The sequence below is a fragment of the Lolium rigidum genome, chromosome 5 (assembly GCF_022539505.1).
Source record: "Lolium rigidum isolate FL_2022 chromosome 5, APGP_CSIRO_Lrig_0.1, whole genome shotgun sequence".
In the NCBI taxonomy this organism is placed as follows: Eukaryota; Viridiplantae; Streptophyta; class Magnoliopsida; order Poales; family Poaceae; genus Lolium; species Lolium rigidum.
The window spans coordinates 116,341,663-116,350,765 of record NC_061512.1 but is presented as its reverse complement, the minus strand read 5'-3'; the positions used below and the strand labels follow the sequence as shown (position 1 = coordinate 116,350,765).

The 9,103-nt window shown below is 49.0% G+C and overlaps 1 pseudogene; it reads right to left on the bottom strand.

The window, feature by feature from the left end:
* Positions 1–622: 622 nt before the first annotated feature.
* LOC124656300 lies at positions 623–5,738 on the bottom strand (annotated as a pseudogene).
* Between the last annotated feature and the right edge of the window lie 3,365 nt (positions 5,739–9,103).

Below are 9,103 nucleotides of genomic sequence, written 5' to 3'. Positions count from 1 at the left end.
GTCTACAAAATATGAAATTTGTTCATAATTTTTCTAAAAGTTTGATCAAACTTTGCTTTGTTTGACTTTCTGAAAAAAAAAATAGGCCTCAAGCCTTAGGATGGAGGTAGTATAAACAACACATCAACCGATTTCCATCTGCTGCCCATTCACCAATGATCTGCACTAGTCAAATAACATGTTCATAACAGCTGTTCCTAGCACTCACCTATTCATCAGGTATCAGCAAGAACACCTCATGATCCAGAAGAACAACACTATAGATAAACCACTAAAACCAACAGTTATATCTTAGGAAGAAGCGAAAGCAGCGAGGAGGTGCCGGAATGCCACAAGAAGCGGGATAGTTCAGAATCCAAATTGAGGCACTATGATTAATACTTGTCGTTTATTAAGTGAAGTAGAGCATGTCTAGTTTACAGCACATCATTGGATGCTTGGATAGTGAATTTATCCAAACTGAAGCATTCCACAAGCACACCCAAATCCTAGGGCTCATGCAGTAGTGATGGCAACAATATGTGTGTATCACATCCGTGCATGCAAGGGTTTCTCAAACCAATCCAAATTTTGCTCGTGTCATCCCTTTCAAGCCATGGCCATCTCCTCAAACGGAGTGCCATCATGATGACGAACAATAATAACTACCAATACTGAACACATACATCATGTATGAAGAACATATATGTATCGGCTGCTGATCTGATCACTTTTTGTTACAGGCAGGGTTTGACGCGAGGCTGGTGATCCAGACCTGGTCGGTCACCACCGGCTCGTTGTCGTCGTTCCGGTGCCACGTCCACAGCGCGTGCGTCGTGTTCGCGACCTGCAGCCTTCCATGCCCGAAGCTGGCCTCCCGGTACACCGACGTGCTCGGCTGCGGGTCGATGTACTTCTCCGCCAGCCCCTCCCGGTTCCCGCCGTCGCCGATCGTCACGTACACCGGCCCGCACTGGTCATCCTTGCCGCCGTACACGCGACTGAACCTCTCGTACGCGTGCACGTGCCCCGCGAACACCGCGTCCACGCGAGCGCCGTAGAGCATCGCCTCCATGGCGTCGCGCATGGCGTCGCCCTCCCCCTGGTGCGCCTCGTTGCTGTTGTACCACGGCGCGTGCACCAGCGCCACCACGAACGACGCCTTGCTCCGGTCGATCATGGCGAGGTCGCCCCGCAGCCAGTCGTGCTGCGCCGAGCCGGTGTCGTAATCGGTGTACGAGCCGAGCATGATGACGTGCACGGCGCCGCCGGCCACGTCGAAAGAGTAGAAGAGGTTCGACCCGGACGGAGAGGCGCCGGCGTCGTACGGCATGCGCCACCGCGCGTTGTAGGCCTTGAACGGGTGCTCGATGAGCGGGATCTTCTCCACCTCGTGGTTGCCCTGGGTCACCATCCACGGCCGCGCGCTCGCCAGCGGCTCCACCAGGCGCCCGTACGAGTCCCAGCGCGGCTGGTCCAGGTCCGCGTACGAGAGGTCGCCGGGGAGGAGCAGCATGTCGTAGTCGGCGGCGGCTATGTGCTGCAGCGTGGAATTCGTCCATTCCGTCTGCCCCAAATCGCCTGCACTTCCATTGCAGTGAGTCGCATGACAGTCATCAGAAACTTGGAAATTAATTGGTTGATGTCAAAACTGACAGCAAGCCGCATTTCATTCGTACCGGCGATGACGAAGTTGAAAGGGAGTCCTGAGGGGCCGTCCTGAAGGAGAACTCGCGCGACGGGTCGGAGCTGCACCGATAGTAGTACGTCGTGCTAGGTTTCAGTGGACCGACCACGGCGTTATGGATGTTCCCAGAATGATACAAGACGTAGGAGTACGCCGTGGTGCTTCCGGTCGCCGAGAATGGGTACTGGCCTGGAGCCGTGCCGTACTCTACCGTGGCCGGTGCGTCGTCGTCGGTGATCCATGTCACCCTCATCTGGTCAGGGCCTACAGCCGACACATGCACCTGAAAGTTGTACCACAGTATGAACAATAGAACAGCTAGTGATTCATATATTTTGTACCTACTACATCAATTCATAACACAAATCGTAGTGTTTCATCTCAACTAGTACAATTTATTCTAGTTTAGCAACAAAAAAACTACTCCGTAATACCATATCGTACAAAACAGATTACCAGGAGCAATTTTTTTCTGGTTTTCTGAAATATCTGGGTAGACGAACTCTGTTCATTTCACACTTCTATTTTAAATTCTCTAATCAGTAAGGCCCCTTTCTCATCAACATATTAGTTAACCGTGCACATGACGACAATACGTAAATAATTCAGGGAACAGTGAACTTCCATGCTGTAGAACAAGGTGTCAACATGAATATTGGCTTAGTAGTAACGAGTTAAACATGTTTCAATCACATCAACTGTGATGTTAAACGAGTCTTAAAAGACAAGCACAATAGTTTTCAGGACGAAATGTTTGTTGCCAAATTGTGTACTCTTCAAGTAGTACTACCATGCCATACTGGCAATGACCAAACTCTGCAACGGCAAATATGTGAGAGCAGTTTGATTCGTGGGACTGTAATAGAAGAAAGGTCAAGACTTATGTGGTAATAAAAAAAATACTCCCCTCTGTCCCAAAATGTAAGGCATCTAAAGATTAGTAAAAAGTCAAATCTTACTAACTTTGACTAAATATTTAGGAAAAAATTACACCTATAATATGGAATGAACACATTAAGAAAAAATACTTTGTGGTGAATCTATTGATATTGACTCAGTATTGTAAATGTTCATTTTTTTTACGTATAAACTTAGTCAACTTTAAAAACGTTGACTTTTGAATAATACAAGGGTTGTTGAAAAGATTTAGAACATTGCAAACATCCTAGACCATATATATAGAGGAAAAAATATTACTGCATGCCAGATTTGGGGTTTTAGTCACTATTTCACTTGTAGTTTATGACTGGAAGTGGCAAGGGCAATCCAACGTTTTTTTCGTGATTATATGCAGAAAATGTATAATGTCCATGTGAAAAGAGATGATGTTTTACTTTTGGAAAAAGAAGATGATTGATGAACGTCATATATGGGTTTTTAGCCAGAGTTTTATTAGAATTTTATGGCTTAAAGAGGCAGCAGGAATCCAACGTCGTTTCCTTGCTTACATTCAGAAACTGCATAAAGATTGTAAACAGAGATGATCTTTGATTGCCCTTACTACGTTACCAGTTGCAGAAAATGGCACTATCTACACATGACTGAAAAGTATCACAGTTTGCATAAACAGATACAGGATGTGCCTACTCCAATCTTGCGTACTGCATTTAATGCAAGTGTGAACATTTGAATGCTTGGGTCTATGGCTTTAGCGTGAGCCAGGCCAACAACACAGGACTCTATCTTTGGTGTCAACTGCAAGTTCTTAGATCATCTTTCTTTTATTTTGTGCGTCTAGGCACCTTTGTTTCCTACTCAGCGCTTTGCTGCCGAGATATGTTGTACTATGGTCTCTAATGGTAATATATGCTTGTGTTCAAAAAACAACAACACAGGACTCTATCATGCTTGCAACAATTGTTTCCACACAGGCCGGACAGAAGTTTGGCATGTTTATGGTCAGATACTTAAAACAATCGTACCCTGTTTATGTTCTTTGATCAAAGGTAGCTTTTTACCAACTACAGTTACTCATGTGACAAGCTATAATGTTGCATCTTAACTTCAATTTGTTCTAGAACAGCAAAAAAAAAAACTAATACAAAAACGGACGAAACAGTTTACCAATAGCAAGTTATTTTCTGCTTTTCTGAAATGCCCGGGTAACCGAGGTCAATTCATTTCATACTTCTTATTTAAATTCTCTATCAGTAAGGCCTCTTTCAAATCAATCAATTAGTTAATTGTGCATAAGAAAACAATGTCTAAATTCAGGAAACAGTGAACTTCCATGCTCCATACCATAGTGGAGATTTGTTCCACATGAATACTTATACTGGCTTAGTAGTAAGAAAAAAAAACATGTTTCAGACATATCAAGTGTGATGTTAAACGAGTCTTAAAAAGAGAAGCGCAGTATATTTTAGGAGGAAAAGCTTTTGCTATCAAATTGTGTAGTCTAGTGTGTCTACCCATGTCATAGTGACAATGGTCAAACTCTGCAACGGCAAACATATGAGCAAACATGCGAGCGCAGCTTTGCTTCATGGGACAGTAATAACTGATACGTCAATAGTCCTATGATAATCTGTAAATAGACCAGCCAAATAATACAGGGGCTGTTGAAAAGATTTTAAACATTACTGTCTTCCTACACCAAAGAGGAAAATGACTACTACATTCCAGATTCGGGGTTTTAGTCAGAATGCCCCTTGTACCTTATGACAGAAAGAGGCAGGAGCAATCCATGATTACATTCAGAAAAATGAATAATTTCTTCCCAAAGAAATAGTTTGTTTTGGCAAAGATGATTACTGAATGCCATATTTGGGTTTCCAGTGAAAGTTGGCAAGTTTATGACTGAAAGTGGCAGGAGGAAATCTAACATCTCTTCCTTGCTTACATTCAGAAACTGCATGTACGGGTTGTAAAAAGAGATGATCTTTGATTGCCCTTGCTGCCTTAGCAGTTGCAGAGAATGGCACAATCTACCCATGACTGAAAAGCTTCACAATTTTGCATATACAGGTACAGGATGGACCTAATTCCGTTCCTGAACACTACATTTAATGCGAGTGTGAACATTTGAATGCCTGGGTTCATGGCTTTAGCGTGAGCTGTGCAGGCCAACAGCACAGGACTCTATCATTCTTGCAACAACTGTTTTCACACAGGCCGGACAGAAGTTTGGCATGTTATGGGCAGATAATTAAGATCGTATTCAGTAGTAGATAATATTTGCAGGGAAAGGGCAAGACATGAACCGTGGCTCGAGACTGTCATCATTAATTGCAGCACTAACTCTGGTGATATTGCAGCACAGGCAGCATTTAGCGAAAGATATTGCTGCTTTTCCTTTTAGGAGCATGATTAAGCAGTACTATACCAAAAGATATGCTAGTGCTGGGGCCAGCTATGGCACCTAGGCCGCCAAACCACATGCCGACATCGTCAAGGTTGGGAATCAATCGTGAATATGGAGGAAGCAAGAAGATATCCGGAAGTTGAGCCCGCCTTGGTTTCTTCTTCCTTGTCGCCTTCTCTAGCTAGGCCACACTAAACAAATGCAGATCCGCAGCGGAATGCTGACGCTCTAGTCCTGCCGCGCGAGAATCCAACCAGTATCCTGGGATCATACAGTTGTTAATTCCTTCCTAACTTAGCATGCGTGGACACTAGAGTCTAGAAACAGACGAGGTTGCTACGGGGGTTAGGATTCTTTGGTGTCGATTGGACCTCATCTACAGAACATTTTCTCCGACTAACACTCGACCTACCAAAGGAAAAAAAAAACTCGAAACTGATCTCGACGCACGGCTGATATTTCAAAAATTCGGACCGCGAAACGGCTTGATCACGCATGACGGCCGGCCGTGGTTTCCGAATCTAAGATGCGCTGAAGAAAACAAGCTAGGCAGGAAAGAGAGCAACATTCGAGGAAGCGCGGCCGGCGTACCTGCTGCGGCGTCTGTCCGTCGGCGTGGGCGTGGGCGGGCAGGGAGAGCGTCGCCCTGGCCCTCGGCCGCACGTACGGCGACGTCACGGCGAGGCACGGCGTGGGCAGCGACGAAAGCGCGGAGGCGGCGAGGACGAGGAGGGCGAACGCCGCCGCCATGCTGTTCTTCTTCCCCATCGCCGTGCAGTGTGCCCGTGTGGCCGTCGACCGAGAGGAGGCGTGGGCTGAGAACTGGAGTGGAGCGATGGGTGGTAGATGGATCATGGATGGGAGCACGAGGAGGATATATAGGAGGCCGGGGGGTTGGCCGTCTGGGTCGGCACGCCGGGGACGAGACGCGACGCTGTTTCTGGAGTGTACACAATAATGGCGGGCCGCCGTGGATACTGGACAGATAGACGATAATTAAAATTGTCTCCAGGTACTAGGAATCTGTGACTCCTGGATCCGTTATCGCGCCAACTTTGGGCGACTTTCTTCGACAGATGTTCTTGCTGCGTTGTGCTAACTGGGCGGGCCGTGTTCTTCGGTTGGGCGGTTTGCGCGTGTCGGGGCCTGGCCGCCTTTCCGTTCGCCCGTGGCGTGGCGTCAGTGCCGTTATGGCTGGCCGCAGTGGATACTGGATAGGAAACTGCTGGGCGTCCCCCGGGGGATCTGATTCCCCAGCCCCCGGGTCCCCAGCCGTCGGATCAACCATTTTGACGGTTAGATTTGCATGTAGCAAAAAAACATCTCCGGCAGCAAAAAATCACCCCGGCAGCAAATGACTGAAGCAAAAAACGGTTCGTTCAGAAAAGAAAATAAAAAGACTGGACTCGCCGGAGACCTCGCCGGAGACCACGTAGCAAACATATTACGCAGATGTAGCAAAACCGCAAAATAAATTGTAGCAAATTTTTTTATTCATATGTTGCAAATCCTCTAAAACATCAACGGAGACATCGCCTGCAGCACGGCAGCAACGCCGTTCGAGGTTGTAGCAACTCCGTCCGTCAAGGAAAGCAACGCCACAAGCTGCTAGTAGCAACACCCTATGCCTATGGTAGCAAAAATCCACCCTCCGCCGAAAATCGTAGCAAACCCAAACTCGTCGGAAAATCGTAGCATAATTTTGTACCAAAAGTAGCAAAACAGTTTTAATAATTGTAGCAAAAAAATATACTATTGTAGCATCGTGGCTTCGTGCACACAAGTTGGGCAATAGTAGCACTATGGTTGGGACATCCAGGGAGCCAGACTCACACGCGACGGCGCAAGGCGATCAACCGGGAATCATAGCGGGAGGCACGGATGACCATGGCGTGGGCCCTAACGGAGCTCCTTCGGCAGCCGGACGCCGCAGCTGCCGCCACCGAGAAGCTGGACCGCATCGTAGTTTCGACCGGCGGCGGCGAGGCGGGCGACGCCAGTCGCGATCCGCAACGGCGGCCGGCCCCGACGTTGGTAGCGCACGCGGCAGCCGACGCCGTGGCCCGCGAAGCGCGGCGGCGAGATCTTCGGCGCCCGATCTCCCATCAAGGTGGCCCCGGCGGTCTGGTTTCGCCCGCCTCGCGGCGGCGGCCGGCCCCGGCGTCGGTTACACCCGCAGCGGCGTCGCCGTGGGCCGCGAGCGTGGCGGCAGCCGGCCAACGGCGGCGGGATCTCCGGCGCCGGCCCTTGATCTCCAATCATGGTGGGCGGGGAGAGTTTGAGGGAGAGAAAGAGGAAAAAAGGGGATTAAACAGAACTGTGCGGAGGAGGAAGAAAGCGTGGAAGGTAAGCAGTCTTGGTGGGTCCCACACGACGTGGCGAGGACACGCGGCGCACAGGCCCCGGGGGAATCAGATCATTTTCCTACTGGGAAACTGCTGGGCGTCCCCCGGGGGATCTGATTCCCCAGCCCCCGGGTCCCCAGCCGTCGGATCAACCATTTTGACGGTTAGATTTGCATGTAGCAAAAAAACATCTCCGGCAGCAAAAAATCACCCCGGCAGCAAATGATCGAAGCAAAAACGGTTCGTTCAGAAAAGAAAATAAAAAGACTGGACTCGCCGGAGACCTCGCCGGAGACCACGTAGCAAACATATTACGCAGATGTAGCAAAACCGCAAAATAAATTGTAGCAAATTTTTTTATTCATATGTTGCAAATCCTCTAAAACATCAACGGAGACATCGCCTGCAGCCGGCAGCAACGCCGTTCGAGGTTGTAGCAACTCCGTCCGTCAAGGAAAGCAACGCCACAAGCTGCTAGTAGCAACACCCTATGCCTATGGTAGCAAAAATCCACCCTCCGCCGGAAATCGTAGCAAACCCAAACTCGTCGGAAAATCGTAGCATAATTTTGTACCAAAAGTAGCAAAACAGTTTTAATAATTGTAGCAAAAAAATATACTATTGTAGCATCGTGGCTTCGTGCACACAAGTTGGGCAATAGTAGCACTATGGTTGGGACATCCAGGGAGCCAGACTCACACGCGACGGCGCAAAGGCAGTCAACCAGGAATCATAGCGGGAGGCACGGATGACCATGGCGTGGGCCCTAACGGAGCTCCTTCGGCAGCCGGACGCCGCAGCTGCCGCCACTGAGAAGCTGGACCGCATCGTAGTTTCGACCGGCGGCGGCGAGGCGGGCGACGCTGGTCGCGATTCGCAACGGCGGCCGGCCCCGACGTTGGTAGCGCACGCAGCAGCGACGCCGTGGCCCGCGAAGCGCGGCGGCAGAATCTTCGGCGCCCGATCTCCCATCAAGGTGGCCCTGGCGGTCTGGTTTCGCCCGCCTCGCAGCGGCGGCCGGCCCCGACGTCGGTTACACCCGCAGCAGCGTCGCCGTGGGCCGCGAAGCGTGGCGGCAGCCGGCCAACGGCGGCAGGATCTCCGGCGCCGGCCCTTGATCTCCAATCATGGTGGGCAGGGAGAGTTTGAGGGAGAGAAAGAGGAAAAAAGGGGATTAAACAGAACTGTGCGGAGGAGGAAGAAAGCGTGGAAGGTAAGCAGTCTTGGTGGGTCCCACACGACGTGGCGAGGACACGCGGCGCACAGGCAAGGGGGAGGTTGCGAACGCCGTATCCCCCGGGGGAATCAGATCATTTTCCTACTGGATAGCTAGCTGCAACAATGTGACCGAGTGTACGGATAAGACCTTTTAGCATTTTGTAGATTCGATCGTTTTGATTTTTAGTGTGTAGATTTACTTATTTTTATTCATACATAATCTATTTGAAAATATTTACAAGATATTGCATTATCGAACAGTACTAAAAGTCTAAAATTTACAGGTACAATCAGCTTTCATTTCACACGCGGAATTCACCCGAGAGCAACTCTATGAGATGCCCAAAAACGTTTTACCATGTCAGCACAAGTAGTTTGCATGGACTCAACTTTAGGGTAGATTTTTGGTTGATTCCTAACATGATGGAGGGCTTACATGCAAATGTTTCTGAGACCTTTTCAAGGATACGGCATGGCAACCTCCACCTGTTCACTAATGCTAGACTAGTTCTAAATAGGTTGTCTACTCTCCACAACTCTGCCTCAACAAAGATCTTTTTTTTTTGAACC